A 21,926-nucleotide genomic window follows, 5' to 3' on the forward strand; every position below is an offset into this window, starting at 1 on the left:
AGTCAGCCAGGTGAGGGTGGTTCCCTGGGGTGATACCCAAAAAGGAGGGGTCTGCTGCTTAAGCTACTCTGCTTCCCCCCAAAGAGGAAACTATTTTTAATTTCCTCCAATAAAGTGTCCCCATCAGAGCCATTCCAGGCAGTGGGAACTAAATGGAGGAGAACACCTGACTCCAAAGGGGAGGGGCTGCTTGCACGCCACAAAACTTAGTGCTTTGCACCCCCTCTAGCTACACCACTAGTTCCATGCAGTGCTTTGCGACTATTCCTGCAGGTACAAAATTGCCTTTCGGCCAGCAAGCCTGCCTGCCTGCCTGTTCTCCTGCCCTTTTCCCTTCAGCAGCTCCTGCCTTTGATTCGGGAGATGTTTCAGAGCAGGAGGGGGGGCGCTGCTCATTTCACAGCTCTGCTGTCTGCCCAAGAGACACCAGGGGGGCCTCTGCCCTCATCTCCCTGCTCTTCCTCCTGTTCGCAGTGGAACCAGAGGAGCAGGTTTTGCCGCTGGCGGGCATCCCTGTGCTGAAATGTGCCAGTGATTTTGCTGCCGGCTGCCAAAAGCCGTTTGATTTTCCTGAGACTGCCAAGTGCAAAAGCAGCCGCCTGATTGCCAAATCACAATATTGATAAAGTTGATTTGGAGCCGAGTCGGCTGTTTAATTTACGTGCTCAGAGTGTGTGTGTGCAAAAGAGAGAGAGAGACAGTTTCTTTTTTTACTCTGGTCTTGGAAGGAAGCCTGAAAATTCCAGCAGGGAGAGGGAAGGCAGCGCTGGGGGATGTCACAGTGAATCTGCAGGATGGCCGCAGCTCCCAGGCAGCCGGCAAGGTCTCCAGCATTGCTAACATGCCTTAAGGAATACAATCCTCAAGACATGTATTAGAGAGTCAGGCCTCCAAGTGGGGCTTTCTCCTGAGTAAGCACGCTCAGCTCTGCACTGCCTGGGCTCCTTTGTAGTGGCATTCCTGGGGGGGGCAGATGGTCCAGGGCACCACACCTCCAGGGCAGCACCCCCCCCAACGGGCCTTTAAATCCCACTTCTGGTCTTCAATTGAAAAAGGAGGAGTCCTTTGTGCCCCTATCACACCCACTTGCAAAGGAGGCTACTGCCATGTCTCTGTGAGAGTCTCTGCCCACCATCTACTTCCATCCAATCACCTCCTCTGGGACTCCCCTCTTCATGTGCTTTGGGAAAGGGAATGGCAGGAACCAACCACAGCCTGGGAAGAGATGCCGCTGAACCGTGCCAGCTGCCCTCCAGAGTTTCACACAGGGGAGGGTCTTTCCAGCCCTCTTTGGGCATCTCCTACTGCAGCGGAATTTGACTGTCCGTGCTGGTTGACATGCAATGGTGTCTAGTCTTCGGCAGTTTGCAAGGTTTCATATTTGATGGCAATCAGGTGATGGCTAAAGATGCATTCCAAACTTGGATACTCAACTTGAAAATCCGATGAATGTCATATACTTGAAATTATTTGTCGGGTTGGGTGAAGGCACCATATTTTATCTCAAACATGGCTGATTTTTTTCATGGCTCCTCTCTTTGCTTCCATTTGTTTGTCGTGACTTAACACTGGTCTCATGCTGGTTTGTTTTTAACCCTGCGATGTGACATGCTGTGCGTAGAAAGGGGGGCATCCTTATTTTGAAAAAAACAATTTTAATCAACGAAATAATTGTCTGTGAGTTGGCCGGCTCAGGGAGCCTCGGCCTTTGGATCCAGCAGTTGTCTCAGCGGCCCAAACACTCATCGTGGTGGATGAAAGAAACGCCGTGCCCCAGACCAGGTTCCCGAAACTTCCTGAGAATGGTTTCTCATCATCAGGTTGGTACTTGGCAACACCTGCTCCTGGCGCATCTGGAAATCCCGTCAAGAAACACAGCCTCTCTCTCTCCAGTGCAGCCGGGCCAGACCACCCAAGGCCAGGCTGTGACTGGGGCTGGGCCGGCTGATCCGATGCCACCCCTTTGCTCTGTGGGGTGGTGGGCCTCTCGCTGCGGTGTTTGAAGGCAAGCCTTGCTGATTAGAGCAGAGGAAGGAAACAACCTCGGATGGAGGGCAGGAGTGACGCATGAGAGGAACAATGGGAGGAAGGCCCAGAACGCTCTTCCTCTGCTCTCCCCTGTCTCCTGGCTGGGGGCCCTCCCCCATCTATTCTCCTGCAGTGAGAATCCCCCCTTCCCTTCCTCCCCCCTTCCCTTCCTCCTCCTGTCTGAGAGGAAGTGATTGCCTCGCAGGGCCTGATGCTTCTCTGCCCATCTCCCCACCCCAACAAGGCTGTGTTTTCAGAAGTGGCCCTTAGACAGAGTTTGGTGGGTTGTTTGACTTTGCGTTTTTTACCCCTGAAACGAGGGTCGTTTTGTGTGCTTGTGAATTTGAACTAGATTGGCGTTTCCCTCTTCCAGCCCAAAGGCTTGAACGTTAGTCCCCGAGGGTAAGAAAGACAATGGAGCCCCCCCGCACCCCGTGTTTCTGTCTTGAGTCACTGTTCTGGGTGGGCTGCCTGACTTGAAAGAAGCCAGTCCAGAGCAGACTCACGCAAGGAAGCAATGGGAAGCCTCCTCTGATCTGGAACTGTTACTCTTTCAGCAGGGAGTGAATGATCCAATCCAGAAGAAGCCAGATCAGTGATTCATTCAGTGGTCCACCAAACAGACTCCTCTGCAGGCAGCTAATTTGGGTGTACAGAAGCTTGGAATCTAAGGTATTTATTTCCTGTGGCATAGGAAATAAATGCCACAGTCCTCTGCCCTGGAACAAGGCCTGATCTTCAAACTGGCTGTCTCCCAGATTCACAATATGCACAAGTGCCACATAAGAACAGCCCCACTGGATCAGGCCATAGGCCCATCTCATCCAGCTTCCTGTATCTCACAGTGGCCCACCAAATGCCCCAGGGAGCACACCAGATAACAAGAGACCTCATCCTGGTGCCCTCCCTTGCATCTGGCATTCTGACATAACCCATTTCTAAAATCAGGAGGTTGCACATACACATCATGGCTTGTAACCTGTAATGGATTTTTCCTCCAGAAACTTGTCCAATCCCCTTTTAAAGGCGTCCAGGCCAGATGCAGTCACCACATCCTGTGGCAAGGAGTTCCACAGACCGACCACACGCTGAGTAAAGAAATATTTTCTTTTGTCTGTCCTAACCCTCCCAACACTCAATTTTAGTGGATGTCCCCTGGTTCTGGTGTTATGTGAGAGTGTAAAGAGCATCTCTCTATCCACTTTGTCCTTCCCATGCATAATTTTGTATGTCTCAATCATGTCCCCCCTCAGGCGCCTCTTTTCTAGGCTGAAGAGGCCCAAACGCCGTAGCCTTTCCTCGTAAGGAAGGTGCCCCAGCCCCGTAATCATCTTAGTCGCTCTCTTTTGCACCTTTTCTATTTCCAGCTACATTTCATTTCCAGCCACATTCCAGCTAAAGGCATTTGCAGACATGCAACTCAAAAGCACCTCTTGCTCCTGCCAGGCTTGCAATGTAAAGTGGCAGGTGTGTGGGGAGAATGGCCATAACTAGCATGCTCAGTTGTTCTCTCTTCTATTTTCTCTTTGGTGTGATCAGCAGCAAGAGAGGCTCAAGCGGCAGCATGATTTGAGACTCACCTATGAGCCTGCTCCTAAAGCGGGCCTACGGCAGAGGCTCTCCTGATCTGCTGTCATAAATCCTTTTACAGCATTGTCAATGTTGCAACACCATTGTGTGCATCGGAGCAGCCAGCGCAAATAGCGAGCAGCTCCATCTGCCTGCCAGAGACAGACGCAGCCTGTGTTGAAACAGGTAAGGTGTGAGCGCTGCAGTGGGGCAGAGGGGTGCAAGGGGGTCAGGCAGAGGGAGGCATCAACACAGGAGGGGGTGGATCTCAGCCACAGTAGGGCATGTCAGGATCATATCCCTGTTTTCCTGGCCCAACATGCCTCCGCCTCTCTTTGGACTCCTGCCATCAGCACAGCAGCCGTTGATGGCCTGTGGAAAGGAAAGTAAAAATATTATCATCTCTCCCAGGCTGTCTGGTTGTGCCCCACCGCCCCACCCATAGCATGCACCACAGGCTTCATCCTTGCTACTGCATTGGGAGGACTGGGAGGTAAGAGGCAGAGCCTTATGCTAGCTGAGTGGGTGTGGGTGAAAAAAGACCCTTGCCTGAGAGCTGCTCTCTGTCCATGAAGACAACTCTGAGCTGAGTTGGTCTGACCTGATAGCCAGCATCTGTCAGTGCTCCCTGGGTGGGAGGAAGAGATTGGGACCACAGAAGTGGGGGTCAGATGAGGGGAGGTCGGTAGCGTTGCTAGAGGGGGTGCAAAGCACTAAGTTTTGCAGGGAGCTGCATCACGCTGTGCCCCTCCCCCCCCTTTGGAGCCATTCCAGGCCACTGGAGCAAAACAGAGGCATATGCTTGCATGGAGCGATGAGGCTCCCTGCAAAACTTAGTGCTTTGCACCCCCTCTAGCTACGCTACTGGGTGAAGTACTTCAGGAAATGCCCTTATTGGAAAAATGTGGAGTGGGAAGGAGGCAAAGGGCACATGAATGGGAAAGGCACAGAAAGGGGAAGGGACAGAGGGGGTGGGCTGGTAGTAGAACACAGGGAGCAAGAAGGGGGTCTGGGGCCAGGTGGGGGGCAGCTATAAGGCTCAAAGGAGAAGAAGGGGATGGCTTTAAAAATAAAGCCTGGATGAAGTGCCTGAGATTCACAAGACAAAACTTTTAAGTGCACCAGCAGCTCTCATTGGAGATCTTAGAGCTCCCTCTGCTGGATTTCCTGTGCTCTGCACACAGTGATGTTGACAAATAGCAACACGTTATATCTTGGAAACTGAGCGCTTTCCACATGCGCTGCCTCCGACGCATCCTCGGCATCACCTGGCAGGACAAAGTTCCAAACAACACAGTCCTGGAATGTGCTGGAATCCCTAGCATGTATGCACTGCTGAAACAGAGACGCCTGCGTTGGCTCAGTCATGTCGTGAGAATGGATGATGGCCGGATCCCCAAGGGTCTCCTCTATGGAGAACTCGTGCAAGGAAAGCGCCCTACAGGTAGACCACAGCTGCGATACAAGGACATCTGCAAGAGGGATCTGAAGGCCTTAGGAGTGGACCTCAACAAGTGGGAAACCCTGGCCTCTGAGCGGCCCGCTTGGAGGCAGGCTGTGCAGCATGGCCTTTCCCAGTTTGAAGAGACACTTGGCCAACAGTCTGAGGCTAAGAGGCAAAGAAGGAAGGCCCATAGCCAGGGAGTCAGACCAGGGACAGACTGCACTTGCTCCCGGTGTGGAAGGGATTGTCACTCCCGAATCGGCCTTTTCAGCCACACTAGACGCTGTGCCAGAACCACCTTTCAGAGCGCGATACCAGAGTCTTTCGAGACTGAAGGTTGCCAATATATATCTTGGAAAGCGATTGGGGTCCCAGGGCATTTTCTCAGAGGCCGTTCAGTCTCAGGTTCTTTCACCAGGTGCGCTTAGAGAGCCCATTCAAATGTACATGGAGGGTCGAGGAGGCTGTGGCCCTTTCTGGACGGTCACAGTTCAGCCTGCTTGTGTAGATGCTTCCCTGCGACTCAAGCAACAGCAAAATGCTTAAAGGCCCCCCCCTGCATGCAGAGATCTAGCACATGAGAGACCAAATGCCTGGCAAGTCCTTCCCTGTCCCCATGAGAATATTTAACAAGCAATTAACTGCAGTCCAAAATAGTACAGTCCAAATTGGTTGGACTGTGGTGGGGTGGGGGGGGGAAGGTTGGTGGCAAGGCACTGAATTAGGATGTGGATGTTGAAATGCTTGGCTTCCAGAGAACCTCTAGGACAGGGGTGCTCACACTTTATTGGCTCAAGAGCTACTTTGAAACCCAGCAGGGCCCGGAGATCTACCAGAGGTTTTTTTACAATGTTCGCGCCATCATAACATATAACATTTATGTGTACAATGTATGTTGGTGTACCTTGAGCCCCACTGAGTATAACAGGACTTACTCCTGAGTAGACATGCCTAGGATTAGGCTGTGAGGCTGCAATCCTAGCCACACTTACCTGGGAGTAAGCCCCATTGAGTACAATGGGCCTTACTCCTGGCGTTTCCTCCCAGAGGCACCTGAAGGGGGGGGTCGGCACTCTGCGATCTACTCATTTTGCCTCGCGATCTACCAGTAGATCGCGATCCACCTATTGAGCACCCCTGCTCTAGGATGACTGGAGTAAAGAGAAGTGAATCTTGGTAAATGCACACAAATGGTAGATAATGGGTCTTGTCTATCAAAAAACAAGAGCCACAACTCATAGCAAGACATTCATTTGAGGGGGTCCAAGGTTGACCCGAGATCTGTCAGCACCTGAAGTTCCTTCACCTGACACACTGGCAGGTGCAATGCCACTGCTGCTGTCGGAATCTTCCTCCTCCACTTCCATCCCCACTCCTGCTTCCTGTGTCCCCTGGATGTAAAAGGAACAGAAGAGTGAAGAAATGTGGGCTAGACCACCATCTCCCAGGCAGGGCCAGCCCATCCACAAGGCCAACTGAAGCTGTTGAATCAAGTAGCAGGTGGGGGGGGATGCTCTTCTTGTCTCCAGTGACCCCCTCCTCCTTCCTCCTCCTCCTCTGGAAAAGAAAAGGGGGGACAGAGGAAGAGGAAATGTGGAAGGGAGGAGCTAAGACATTGGAGAGTGGGAGGAACAGAGGCTGGTCTGTCATTGGGTATGGAGGACATGTTGCTTCAGGCATCAGGAAGTCTTCTGGGCCAGCCCTACCCCATGGAGATGCTCTGACCTCCCACTCTCTTCTCCTGTTCTGATCCCTCGTGTATCAAATACAGTATTGTCATCTATCAGCACCCCTGTTTCCCAACTATTTGATACCCACAAAGATTAATTATATTCTTGTGCTATCATGTTTTGCATTCCATCACTTGGCACCTATCACATTCTATCAAATGTCTAAGGGAAATGGGATTCCCAGGCTGAGATGTGGTATTACTTGAATGCCAGTTGCTTGGTGATAGATGGGGGGGGGAGGGGATGACGACGACAGGGGAGGACAGGTGCTTTCTTGCCCTGCTTGTTGGCTTTCCAGAAGTACCTGGTTGGTTACCATTGGTGACAGGATGCAGGATGAGATTATAGATTGTTGACCTGATCCAGCAGCCTCTTGACATGTTCATACATCCAATACCAACATCCTCATGTACTGAATATCAGCTGGACAAATATCACTGGGCAAATATTTCAATATATTATGTCAAAATAAACATGTAGAATAGTGATTTTTTTTGTTGCACACTATGGTTTTCTGTAGGGTCTTTATCTCTTGTGATGTCACTTCCTGCTTCTGGGAGACTCCTGGGTTCTGTGGCTCTGTTTTTAGGGTAACTGTCTGTAGTAACAGATAGTCTGTCCCTCTGAAACAGAGCCACAGAACCTGGAAGAGATTTTTCAGTGATTTTCAACTATTTTCAACCACTGTGCTCCAAACTTCTGCAGCACACCTGTCAACCTTTGGTGCCACACCAATGTGCTGTGGCATACCAGTGGAAAATAGATGATATAGAACATTTTTTTCTTTTTGAGAATGAGTTCATTTAAACTCCAATGCATCCTGGAAAAAGTCAATGCCAATGCCACCTCTGAAGAAACTGATCTACATGGTAATCTATTTAGGATGGTGGTCCCATTTCCAAGATGGCGTAAAGTGTCCCTGCTTGATATGCAGGCCTCAGGGATGCTCAGGGCATAGTCACTGCATAATGCAGAACTACCTTCAGTTTAGTTTATACGTTGCAGTTCTGAACTTTGTCCAAACAGCTTGCAATCACCATCAAGCAATACTAATAATCAAATGACACCATTCCAATTATGTGGCCTGGATGGGACATGAGGCCTAAGAGGCGGAGTTACTTGTGGTGGACTGCTTTCACCTGCCTTGCTCCACCACCCTGTGCAGAGGGAGGGGAGACGCTGAGTATCTCCTTAACCATGACATATCTTTCAGAATTGAGAATGAAAAGCAGCCATTCAATGCCAACTCAGCTGCATTGGCACCAATGGGGGGGGATAGGATTGGGCAGTTAGTCTCCTTTAATTCAATGCTTGCAGCCCAAACAAACCTGCCCTCCCCCATTTTCCCAAGGGGTGGGCCGGTCCTTTGGAAAGGGAAGTCATGGAGTGGCAAAATATTAATAACAGCCAAATCCTGAGCTTCCTGGCACTCGCTGGAGCTGTGGCACCAAAGTGGCTACCATTGTATCCAGTGGGGGAAGATTTAGCGTGGCTGGATTCAAGTTGAGTCACCGAGTCACCCCCCCCCCCACAACTGGACTCAAAAAGAGTCATAATGGGGGCACTTTCAAAGTCTCAGAGTTACCCTTTAGTGATTTACCCTAGAAGAACTTCACGTGGCCCTGGACTCCCTTGCCTTTGGCAAGGCACCTGGAAAAGACAGCATCCCTGCTGAAGTCCTAAAATGCTGCAAAGAGATCATAGTCACTGAGCTGCATGAAATCCTCTGTCTCTGCTGGAGAGAAGGTGGAGTACCTCAAGACATGAGGGATGCAAACATCATCACGCTGTACAAGAACAAAGGTGACAGGGGTGACTGCAACAACTACCGCGGCATCTCTCTCCTTAGCGTTGTAGGAAAGCTGTTTGCCCGAGTTGTACTAAAGAGGCTCCAGGTACTTGCAGAGAGCGTCTATCCAGAATCGCAGTGTGGATTCCGAGCCAACAGGTCCACCACTGATATGGTATTCTCCCTTAGACAACTGCAGGAGAAATGCAGGGAACAACGACAGCCACTCTTTATAGCCTTCATAGATCTCACAAAGGCTTTCGACCTGGTCAGCAGAGACGGCCTCTTCAAGATTCTCCCCAAGATTGGATGTCCACCCAGGCTCCTCAGCATCATCAGATCTTTCCACAAGGACATGAAGGGCACTGTTGTCTTCGATGGCTCCACATCAGACCCTTTTGACATCCGAAGCGGAGTGAAGCAGGGCTGTGTTCTTGCACCAACCTTGTTTGGGATTTTCTTCGCTGTCCTGCTGAAGCAGGCCTTTGGAACTGCAACAGAAGGCATCTATCTCCGGACCAGATCAGACGGAAAGCTCTTCAACCTCTCCAGACTGAGAGAAAAATCCAAAGTCCAGCTGAAATGTCTGCGTGACTTCCTCTTTGCCGACGATGCAGCTGTCACTACCCACTCTGCCAAAGATCTCCAGCAGCTCATGGATCGTTTTAGCAAGGCCTGCCAAGATTTTGGACTGACAATCAGCCTGAAGAAAACACAGGTCATGGTTCAGGATGTGGACTCACCTCCCTGCGTTACAATCTCTGTGCATGAACTGGAGGTTGTCCATGACTTTGTGTACCTTGGCTCAACGATCTCCGACACTCATTCTCTCGATACCGAGCTAAACAAGCGCATCGGTAAAGCAGCTACCACGTTTTCCAGACTCACAAAGAGAGTCTGGTCCAACAAGAAGCTGACGGAACATACCAAGATCCAGGTCTACAGAGCTTGCGTCCTGAGTACACTTCTGTACTGCAGCGAGTCATGGACTCTTCGCTCACAACAGGAGAGGAAACTGAGCGCTTTCCACATGCGCTGCCTCCGACGCATCCTCGGCATCACCTGGCAGGACAAAGTTCCAAACAACACAGTCCTGGAACGTGCTGGAATCCCTAGCATGTATTCACTGCTGAAACAGAGACGCCTGCGTTGGCTTGGTCATGTCGTGAGAATGGATGATGGCCGGATCCCAAAGGATCTCCTCTATGGAGAACTCGTGCAAGGAAAGCGCCCTACAGGTAGACCACAGCTGCGATACAAGGACATCTGCAAGAGGGATCTGAAGGCCTTAGGGATGGACCTCAACAAGTGGGAGACCCTGGCCTCTGAGCGGCCCGCTTGGAGGCAGGCTGTGCAGCATGGCCTTTCCCAGTTTGAAGAGACACTTTGCCAACAGTCTGAGGCTAAGAGGCAAAGAAGGAAGGCCCATAGCCAGGGAGACAGACCAGGGACAGACTGCACTTGCTCCCGGTGTGGAAGGGATTGTCACTCCCGGATTGGCCTTTTCAGCCACACTAGACGCTGTGCCAGAACCACCTTTCAGAGCGCGATACCATAGTCTTTCGAGACTGAAGGTTGCCAATACAAATATACCCTTTAGTGATTCTAATGGACTCAAGTTGCCCCCCAAAAAGCCCCCCATGAAAGAGATGGGGCTGCTGCCAAGGGGTGTACGTGTGTATTGTTCTCTTTACTCACTCCCCTGCTGTCTCTGCCCATCTGTAAACAGGGCAGGAGGGGTGGGAGGGACTGTGAGAGAGCTGGGACAGATGCGGCAAGAAGGAGGAGAGTCGCAAGCAGCAGCTGTGAGGCTTACCAGGACGACCTGAGCCTTGGCAGCCCTACTCACAAGTAGTCCTCCATAGGATCCATAGCCCAGCCATAGAGCCATAGAGCCTGGGTTGTACAAGCAAGAAACCTCCACTCAGGCCCTGGTAGTCAATCGGGACTAACCCCTGCTAATTGGGTAAGAGGCACTTTTTCAAGTGGGTGCTCCTTTTTTTTTTTTTAGCAAGGGGAGAGTAACTGGCCCACTTCACCACAGCAGTGTCTGTTCTAGTGGCTGTCTGCTGGTATTCATTTGCATCTTTTTAGATTGTGAGCCCTTTTGGGACAGGGAGCCATTTAATTATTTGATTTTTCTCTGTAAACCGCTTTGTGAACTTTTAGTTGAAAAGCGGTATATAAATACTGTTAATAATAGTCAATGCAGGCAGCCCTGGGCTCTGTGGAACAATGGCATAGAGTTCTACTGGGCAGCCATTGCCCGCCCCACAGGGGCAGATCTGGGTCATAAGGGTCAGGGTTTGACATCTCACTGGTTTTTGAGACCCTTCAAAAACCAGCGACACATGGCGACAACCATCCCAGAGGCACCATTCAACGAGTCATTTCAGTGAAATCACGTCATGCAGCCTTTCCTGCCAAAACCGGCCCTGGGTCATTCCTTGGGCTTGAGGAAGGCTAACTCCATGCTAAGAAAAAATATTAGAATAAAAACCCAGTATCTACTAAAACTGAATGTTGGGAGAGTTTGAACAGACAAATTTCTGGAGGAAAAGTTCATCACGGGCCTGATCCAGCGAGGCTTTTGTTATATTCTTGGGCTTCTGGGCCAAGGTCCACCTAGGGGCCCAGTGGGGACTTCCAACCAGCTCCAAGTATGCAGGGGAGCTGGGGGAGGCCAGTTGTGTCCAGACCCAACTGTTTCCATGGCTAGCCCTCCAGCCCAGGGGTCCCAACTGAAGCCGGGGGGGAGGAGAAGCTCTTGAAACTGGCCTGAGCTGGCTGGGATGAGATCCAGCTATAGCTGCCGCATGGCCCTGAGTGCAGTAGTGTAGCTGGGGGAGGGGCAAAACAGTTAGTACGGCAGGTGCTGCAATGCGCCATGTAAGCAGCCCCTCCCACTCGACATCGGAGCCATTCTGGGCAGTGATATGCTTGCTGAGCTAAAAGGCGTCTCCTGTCTGGAAGTGCTCCGATGGTGAGTGGGAAGGGCCGGGCCACTTTCATGGCACTTTGTGGCACCTGCAGGATTTACTGTATTCGCAGTAAACCCCCTCTAGCTATGCTGCTTGGGAGGGGGTTGTTGTAGAACAGAAAGGCAGGGCAGAAACACCTTTATAAACCAGGAAAAATTTTAGGAGAACTGGCATGTTTAAAATGAAAAGAACCACTTCCTGGACCTTATTGCTTCTGCCTTTCACGTTGTCTATGGTTGCACATTAAGAGCTTAACCAGACAAGGCTGTGCCCATAGAGCTCCTGAACTTTATAATAAGGAAAAATAGCAAGGGGGGAAGCATTAACCTTCTTGCCTCCCCCCCAAAAAGCCATAGCACTGATCAGTGGCGTAGCTAGAGGGGTGCAAAGCATTTAGTTTTGCAGGGAGCCTCATTGCGGCGTGCAAGCGGCCCCATGCAAGTGGAATGCCTCCATTCCACCTCCTGCCCAGAATGGCTCTGAAGGGGAGGGGCCACTTGCATGCTGCAATGAGGCCCCATGTGGAGCTTAGTGCTTTGCACCCCCTCTAGCTACGCCACTGACCCTGATCCTAGTTGGAGCCTCTATAGCAACTTTCAACTACTTTAAAAAAAACAGATGTGGATGCCTGTAATAGATCTATTATGTGCATTTTATCTTTGCCTCCCTGGGGAGTTGAAACCACTCATCAATTGCAACTGAAGGGTGCTGCATTGCCTGCTTCTCAGGGCTTAATCCATTTTAAACAGCTGCTGTGTTGCCTTTCTTGTGCACAGCTTTACATTGGCCCTGCATAAATATCTCTATATCCTGCTTCTTCGCTGTATCAATACGTCCCCTTCTCTTTTGCATTCAATCTCTTCCCGAAGGGATCATCCAATTTAAATCACAGCGTCTCCTGTGCGTGTGTATCACCACTAGGGGGCAATGTGCCATCTAATTACACCAGTGCAGTCAGGGTCCTTCGGCAAAGCCCCCCCTGATGATCTTAAATGGATTTTAAACATTAATATAATAGGTATTTAGTTAAGAAATAGGGAGGGTGGGGGCTGGGCTGGGCTGGGGAGAGCATTTCCAGCACGCTGGTGGATTATGGAGGATGCATTAGGAATGCAGAGGGCTGAGTGGCTACTAAATTCATTTTGATATTGAAGAGAATTCCAGTTGTCATGGAGGCTCTGGGACACTAATGCGAGGAAAAGCTCATTTCGATAAATGCCGACGCAATGACCCTCGTGAATTGCAGACTTATTTCTGGAGCTAATGGAGGGTTACTAATTTCACACCGTCAGGAAGCGCATCTTCATTTACTTACAATGCCTCCTGCAGGCCACGGCGGAGGGACGCCAAGGAACAGGCGGGGCGTGCCGCGGACGTGAAATTCTGTCTGAATTACAAATTGAAAAGGGCAAGGCCAAAAAGTGACAAAAAGTTTTGAAGATTGTTTTCGGTATGCAGGGAACTATTTTCCCATGGAGGAGCAGTCACCCCAGGGATGTGTGGTGGGTGGGGAGGCAGGTGAGGCAGTGCCTCCCCATCAGAGTCCTTTGAAAAGCACCATCACCATGTGAGGTTGTGAATGCTTGAGTGCCTCACATGGTGCTGGCGGTTTTTGAAGGACTCTGGGGGGGGGGAGGCTCTGCTTCACCTGCCTCCCCACCCGCCACATGTCCGTGAGTCACCCATGCAGTCTGAGGTGGCACAGCCACAAGAACATCAGAACAGCCCCACTGGATCAGGTCAAAGGCCCAACTTGTCCAGGTTCCTGTATCTCACAGTGGTCCACCAAATGCCTCAGGGAGCACAGAAGACAACAATAGACCTGCATCCTGGTGCCCTTCCTCACATCTGGCATTCTGAGGTAGCCTACTTCTAAAACCAGGAGGTCGCACATACCCATCACGGTTTGAAACTTGTGATGGACTTTTCCTCCAGAAATTTGTCCAATTCCCTCTTAAAGGCATCCAGGCCAGATGCCATCACCACATCCTGTTGCAAGGGGTTCCACAGACTAATTACTCACTGGGTAAATAAATATTTTCTTCTGTCTGTCCTAACTCTCCCAACACTCAATTTTAGTGAATGTTCCCTGATTCTAGTGTTTTGTGAGAAGGAAAGAAGCATCTCTCTATCCACTCTGTCCATCCCCTGCATAATTTTGTCTGTCTCAATCATGTCCCCCCTCAGGCATCTCTTTTCTAGGCTGAAGAGGGCCAAATGCCATAGCCTTTCCTCAAAGCCTTTCCTCAGTCATCTTAGTTGCTCTCTTTTGCACCTTTTCCATTTCCACTATATCCTTTTTGAGATGCGGCGACCAGAACTGGACACAATACTCCAGGTGTGGCCTTACCATAGATTTGTACAACGGCATTATAATACTAGCTGTTTTGTTCTCAATACCTTTTCTAATGATCCCGAGCATAGAATTGGCCTTCTTCACTGCTGCCGCACATTGGGTCGACACTTTCATTGAAACTTTCATCGACAGGTAAGCAAACATTATTATCCCCCTATTTCAGAGGGGGTAGACTGAGGCTGGGAGTGGTTTGCCAAAGGCCATATAGTGAGATGAAGCCAGAGGCAAGATTCAAGCTGGGACTGTCCTGATTTGTACCTTCAACCCTTGGTCACTACCACATACCAGCTCTCATCCCAGCTTTCTCTCCAGATCACATGGCCTTGGAAAAGGGATGGGGGGTCTCAGATGAATATGGCTGCCCACAGCATTGCATGGCTGGACATCTGCCTGCTACATTGGAAGAGGAGACTTGTGGGCTGGTCTCATCCCAAACCAGCAGAGGGAGACTTCCCTTCTTTGCAAGTCCCAAGAATGTATCCTGCAGCCCATTTAAAACAGTGGATGCAGAGAACGCAGGCCTCTCACGCCTCCTGCAACAGCGGTGGACCATGTCCTGGTATTTTAACGGAATACAAAAAGGCTCCTGAAAGCCGATTAGACCTGCCTGATATTTGGGCAGGGTTCCCCACCCTCTCCCTGCGAAAAGGGCAGGTGATTAGTTCAAAGTGAAAGATGACCTAAGAATGGGGATAATTATTAGCCAGGGACATCAGCACTGCTGACACCAGAGTGGGGGCGGGGGGTGGTGGGCACCTCTAGGCAAGGACAACTCCAGCAGGAGGCCTGCGTGATCTAAGCAACAAGCCTGATCCAGGTCGGGTATTAAAGGCTAAACTGGATTAAACGTAAGAAATTTCCCTTGTAACAAGTGGGGGGAAATCTTCAAAGGTGGATTTTGTTCTTGCTGAAACAAAGGGAAGTGGATTTTCAGGGTAGCCTCTGGGCAGCTCGCTCAGGGGCTTCGATTTGTTCAGGATGGATGAAGAGGCAGGACACTTGTCTGGGCGTTTGAGCTTGAAGGTCTCCCAGGGGAGAGAACTTTTGGTTGAAAGGCTCAGATCCTGGGCTTAAGCTGCCTGTCTGTCCTCAGTAGCGATTTTGTTTTTCTTAACGGCAAATGTGATCAGCAGGGCTACTCTGCTGACAAACTGGCCAGAGATGCTTCACGTGGAGCTCACTGACTTTGTAATTTGTTGCTGTGGTTTAGTCTCTACAGTAGCGTAGCTATGGGGGGGTGGTGCGGAAAGTATTGCAGGCGCCACATCGCTCCGTGTAAGTGTCCCCTCCCGCTCGCTGCCAGAACCATTCTGGGCAGCAGCAACTTTGTTGGAATGGCTCCGACAGCACCCGCATTGCTTTCCGCTACCCCCCTGTAGCTATGCTACTGGGTCTCTATCTAAGCCTTTGATGCTCCAGTAAATGTGGATTACATTTAGCCTGAGAAGTGCAGCCACGTTCCACACTGCTGGCTCGCAAAATGTGGCTCTGCTGTTCCTTCTGCCTGTCCACTGAGGAATGGCAAAATCACTGGGGTGAGGGGTTTTTAAATTTAGAAACGAGGGAACTCAGAGAATGACGCAGGCAAGATCTGAAAAATGGTGTGTGACCTGGAGAGTTCAGAGGACAAAAAACTTCCCTGTTTCTTGTAATGCTAGAAGTCACTCGGTGAAGCTCTCCAGCAGGGAGTTCATTGGGGTGGGCAAACTTTTCAGTAATCTGGTGCGCTTCAATGTCAGTAAGTGTAAAGTCATGCACATTGGGGCAAAAAATCAAAACTTTAGATATAGGCTGATGGGTTCTGAGCTGTCTGTGACAGATCAGGAGAGAGATCTTGGGGTGGTGGTGGACAGGTCGATGAAAGTGTCGACCCAATGTGCGGCGGCAGTGAAGAAGGCCAATTCTATGCTTGGGATCATTAGTTTAGTGGAGAGGGAGGAAAAGTGGGAGAGGGGAGGCATCTCAGAGTGGGAGTGAGAGATGTTTTGAGGGGTTGTGTTCAACAGCCTGGTGCTACCAAACAGCAGCCCTGCTGAGGGCAAATTGCTCTGATCTTACTGAAATAAAATCATGACTTTTCGCAAATAAAAACAGTGTATTGAAATGGGAGGAGGGCAAAAAAGAAATTAGGCCAATGTTCTAAAACAGGTCTTGAAATTTAGACAAGTTCAGGTCCTGACATTCGTGCCGATGAAACGTAATGCTTACACAGGCTACTTCAATTTGTCCCCAGCAAAATTTGCTTTCCTAACTATGGCTCCCTTGTTGGTCCGTGTTTGTCAGGCATCCCTATGTCTGGAGAGATGTGACAACAATGTAGAGGCATCTCTCCAAGTGCTGGAACAAAATGTACCACCTCTCCAGCCAGCCCTTTTCTTTTATGGAGTCCTGAGGGAGCAAGACCCAACCTTTGGGATTGACTACCCCAACAGCAAGAAACCAAGACCAGCTCTCCAGGCCTTCCCCACAGGTGAATGGATTTGACCCATGGACAGGTGTGAATAAAACCCAGTGGGGTTCCAGTGTCTGACTCCGTGTTCATTTGTGTTGGCTTGCATCAGGAACAGCACAACCCAGAACGCCCAATGGTCTGCTGCTGCCACTTCTGCGCACATATACAAAAAAAACCCTGCCCCAACCTTGGTGTGGTTTCTTCAGACATGGAAGTGCAGGGCTTCCATGTTTCATTTGAAGGGACTGCACAAATGAAGGACCTCCCTGAATCTGTTATCATCATACCCCCCTCCATCTGAAAGTGATGCAACCTGGACCACCTCACCTTGTGGATGGGCTGCCCATGACATTAATAAATTGCATTTGTACATCACCAACACCATCTATAACATTTTTTCATCCAATAAATTAAAAAGGGTACATCTGCTATATACACTTCCCATTGATTTTAAGAGTGGAGACACCTGCTCTTCCTGGTCCCAACTTACCTGCATGTAAGTTGCAGGCATTGAACATGCAAGGCACATGCTCTAATTCTGAGCAATGGTCCACCTGTATTTCCAAGCTGCAAGCACCAAAACAGAGGGACAAGTGCTCTTTCAACTATTTGATGAACTGGGCCTTGTCAAATCATGAATCTGAGTAGAGGATTTACTGTGGTGTCAGTGAAAGTAATGAGATCTTTTGTTTCTTAGACCAAAGCCTTGTTAATTCCATTTGGATGGAAGTCACAATATCTCGAAGCTCTGAAGTTTTGAAGTGCCTGCTTAATTATCAGGGTATTATCAGGTATCAGGGCTGTGTGGTGGGTGGAGAGGCAGGTGAGGCAGAGCCTCCCCACCAGAGTCCTTTGAAAAGTGCTGCTACTTGTGCGGTGTGCAAGCACATACAACCCACATGCACAGCTTGCACACCTCACATGGTGGCGCTCTTCGATGGGCTCCGGTAGGGAGGCTCTGCCTCACCTGCCTCCCCACCTACTGCACGTCCCTGCAGCCCACAAGGTTCCGTTCTGCCTCCTAGGTTGTTTAAAATCTATATGAAACTGCTTAGGAAAGTCATTGGAGGGGGTTGAGTGCCACCAGTATCTACTGGTAGTATCACCAGAATCACCCAGCTCTACCTGCCACCTAGCACTAGGGGTGCTGTGGGTGTACTGGGCTGCTTCTGGAGCAGGTACTGGGCTGGATGAGGCCAAATATTTTGACATTAAATCTAGCCAAATCAGAGGCACTATTGGTTAAGAGATCTGTGAACAGATCTCTTTGGGGTGCAGCTGGGACTAGGGTACAGGAGGTCTGGTCTAGAGGGTAGAGCCTCCATTTGCCTGAAGATTAACATCCACAAGGTCGCCAGTTCGAGGCCACCGGCACCGTGCGACCTTGAAGCAGCTGGCAAGCTGCAGCTGAGCTGTTCCATCTGCTCGGAGCGTGGGAGGATGGAGGCCAGAATGTTAAACCAGATCGGAGTGTAACATCTTGAATGTGGTGGTTCTTGAAAGAGAGAACCTTCTTTCAATTTGTAAAAATCCCTGTGTGGATTTAATAAGCCTGCCTGTGTAAACCGCCTTGAATAAAGTCTTGAATAAAGACCAAGAAAGGCGGTATATAAATACTGTATATTATTATATTATTATTATATTACATGAAGGACTGTTTCCATCTGTAGGGCAGTGCAATTCTGACTAGCACTTAAGCCAGCTCAAGTCACTTGGCTATCTTCCAGATGTCACGAATGTGCCATAATGCGTGTTCACGCCACCTTGGAAGTCCACTAGGTCAGTGCGGTGGCCTACACAAGCCCAACAAAGCCAGATCCAGCCTCCGACACTGAGTTTTTGCTGACTGGGCAGGCCAGCACAGAAAGTGGGAGGGCAGCAGGAGGGTAGAACAGAGGCTGAGAGGGGTGTTTTTGTTTGGGGTAGGGCAGACTGGGAAGAGAATCGGGCCCGGGAAGGGGTTGGGACTGGGCGCAGAAGTGCAGGTCATATCCTAACCCCCATCCCTGGCCTGATCAGCCTCACGAGGGCTGTTTGGACTTTGTGTCAGCCACCCATAGGGGTGGCTGCTATGTGACACAAGGTAAGGGGAAAAATATCCCCTTACCCTGAGTTACACTCCAGCCAGCACCTACCTTCTGCTGGATACAACACAGGCCAGTCAGTCTGCCTGTTCCAGTGCAAGTTAGGATTGCACCCTTAATTCTGGGAGGCCTTCCTTCATATCTCACCATTGGCACAGGTTCATCTGGAGGGCCTTTTCTGCAGTAGCTCCTAGTATGTGGAGTGGAGGAATTCCTTGCCCCTGAACAGTGGCGTAGCTAATGATCATGTAGCTCGGTGCCAAGCTCAAAATGTTGCCCCGGAAGTGATGTCACAACCGGAAGTGACATCATGCCTGGGCTTTTTAAAAAGTGAAAATTGGGAGGAACCCCCCCAGCAGCTCACCACCCTCTTGCTCTGCTGCCTTCCCCCAGTCAGTGGCATAGCTAAGGCATCTATCTGCAACCAAGAAGATTTTGTAGCCCCCCCCCACATGACAAAATCAAATGGAAGTAAATAAATAAAAAGTTATTGGTTCCATGCTTTATCATAATAACATCTCATTGGCACTCAGAGCAGTCTCATAGGTCGGTTTGGAGTTAAGCAAATCCATTTTTTATCCCACAAGAGAGTTGTTTTCATTTTCTGGTTAATTGGCCATATCTTTTGATAGCATACAGACATTCCAGTGCCGTTTGTTTCATTGCACTCTGCATTAAATTACCTTCCCAATGATATATAACATGATCGTATTATTCATACATACCAAGATTTTCATAATTTTGGTCACTAGTGTCAAACTCAGCTTTTTGCCCCCCCCCAAGCTTGGTGCCCAGTGCAACTGCTACCCCTGCACCTCCTTAACTACGCCACTGCCCCTGAACACATGGTCTAGCAGTCGAAGTCACTCTTGCTCTGTTTAGTTTTGGGGGCCTAGGTTTTCACCTAAGCTGCTCTCAGCAAGGGATTCTGTATCCTGATAGTTTAATAGCAACCTGAAAAAAAGTTTTGATAAGGTTGCCAACCAATTACTGTTTTACTGGTCCTGTCCCATAGAATTTTTTCTGCAAGGTGAGCACTATGGGGGTCTGAAGAATGAGTAAAGTTCAGATCTTGCCCCAGCCCAGCCCTGTCAGTCACTTGCTAGGTGCTGCTTTGGCTCTGTCCTTTACCCTATTGGGAGAGGGTCATTTACAAAATAAAAAGCCAGCAGCCCTGTTTTCGGGACTTCTTTTGATTGAAATCATCCAGTAGGAGCCAGGAGAGCTAAATGTTCAGAAACACTATATCCCGTAAAACTAGATGGCAAGGTGGAGGAAGGCCATGTGGAAGGTCTGCTGGCACCTGTTGGAGACAAAACACTGGGAGAAAATGGGATCTTGGTTTCATCCAGTAGGGTTTCTCTTAGATATTACTTTTGGTGAGGCACAATCTTAATTCCTATTGCTGTGAAAAGGGGGAGAAGCAAAAGTGTGGAGGCCACTGCTCCAGTTCCCAAACTTGAAACCAGGCCCTGGTGCCCGGGAAGTGTCCTCTCCAGCCAGCATTCGGAGCGGCTCTTTTCCAGGAGCCCGGGGTGGCGTGAGCTACGTTTGCTGCTAGAGAGTAATTTAAATATTACCGGTCACGTTACATTGTGGTTGTTTGGAAATAATTATATCCATATCACAGACAGTAAATAATAGATGTGCTTTCAGTAACATTTGATTCATGTTCTGTTTTAATATGGCAAACTTAGAAGTAATTTAATCTCCCAGTAAATTGAACTGGTAGGGGGTTCTTCACACAGAAGATTGCAAGTTATTAATTCCAGACAGTCTTCGTCTTGTACAATTAGTCACTGTTTGCAGCTGGAAATGTTTTATTAATTTTCTATAGCAGTTGATTTTCCACAGTTTTCTCAGTTTAAATTAAGCAGTAAGAGCTGCTGTTTCTTCTTAAATACATTTCCTTTCCACAAAAAGACACATGCCTCTGGCTATGTCAATTTCCCCATTTGATTAAAGTGCCAGCAGGCAATTAATAACTTAATGCATTTTAAAGTACTTTTGGAAAAAGTAATTTGAATAACCAAAGTTGTGTCGTTGAATTGATGGTTGCACAAGATTTAACACATTTTTTTTTAATTTGAAAAAAAAGCACAATGCCTTGAAAAGGACAAATGAGGAGAAGACAATGATGCAGCTGGGGGGGGGGAGATGTGAGGGGCACTCCATGGCATAGCTAGACGGGTGCCATTCCGGGCAGGGGGAGCAAAATGTATGCCTCTGTTTTGCTCCCCCCCCCACCCAGAATGGCTCTGAAGGGGAGGGGCCACTTGCACAGTGGGGTGAGGCTCCCTGCAAAACTTAGTGATTTGCATCTCCTCTAGTGTCCATTGGGGACACTTGTCTTCTCCACTCCGTATCAGCAATCTATTAAGATGTCTCATCATAGCTAACAATAAATAACAATAGAAATGAAGAAGAAGAAGAAGGCAGGAGGTCTTGTCTAGAGGGTAGAGCCTCTGTTAGCCCGAAGATAACATCAGAAGGTCGCCAGTTTGAGACCACCGGCAGCTCCCTGAACAGCGAGACCTTGAAGCAGCTGACAAACCAAGCCAAGTTATTCCATCTGCTCTTCGGTGTAAGCGAAGAAGCATCTTGGCTGCCCTCCATGTGAGAGATGAAGGAGCTGCTTGCCAGCCTGCATGGGAGGCACTGGAGGCCAGAAGTGAGATCACATCAGGAAGTTCCATCTGAAATGTTGTGTGGTTCTTGAAAGAGAGAACCTCTATGATTGTAAAAATCCACTTGAGGGATTTAGAAACGCCTGCCTATGTAAACCGCCTTGAATAAAGTCAGAGGAGTAATCCGATGGCCAGAAAGGTGGTATATGAATATCTAGTAGTAGTAGTAGTAGTAGTAGTAGTAGTAGTAGTAGTAGTAGTAGTAGTGAAGAAGAAGAAGAAGAAGAAGAATTACAACCAATTTTTTTTTTCAGAAAAATGGCTCTATCATCCATTTGGGTGGTACAAAACTGATGAGAAGAAAAGAGGCCTCTAATGGTTAAATTATGTTCCTATCATTGTAAGACACCATGGAATTGTTCAGAATAAGAACAGCCCCACTGGATCAGGCCATAGACCCATCTAGTCCAGCTTCCTGTATCTCACAGTGGCCCCACCAAATGCCCCAGGGAGCACACAAGACAACAGACACAACCTGCGTCCTGGTGCCCTCCCCTGCATCAGGCAATCAGAGGCAGCTTGCCTCTAAAACCAAGAGCTTGCACATACCTACTATGACTTGTAACCCTTAACGAACTTCTCCTCCAGAAATTTGTCCAATCCCCTCTTAAAGGCATCCAGGCAAGATGCAAAAACTAATTCTTGTGGCAATGAGTTCAACAAACTAATTACATGTAAAGAAATATTTTCTTCTGTCTGTCCTAACTCTCCCAACATTCAACTTTTGTGGATGTCCCCTGGTTCTGGTGTTATGTGAGGTGGAAAAGAGCACTCTGTCCATCCCCTGCATGATTTTGTATGTCTCA

This window comes from Tiliqua scincoides, chromosome 1 (assembly GCF_035046505.1).
Source record: "Tiliqua scincoides isolate rTilSci1 chromosome 1, rTilSci1.hap2, whole genome shotgun sequence".
NCBI lineage: Eukaryota > Metazoa > Chordata > Lepidosauria > Squamata > Scincidae > Tiliqua > Tiliqua scincoides.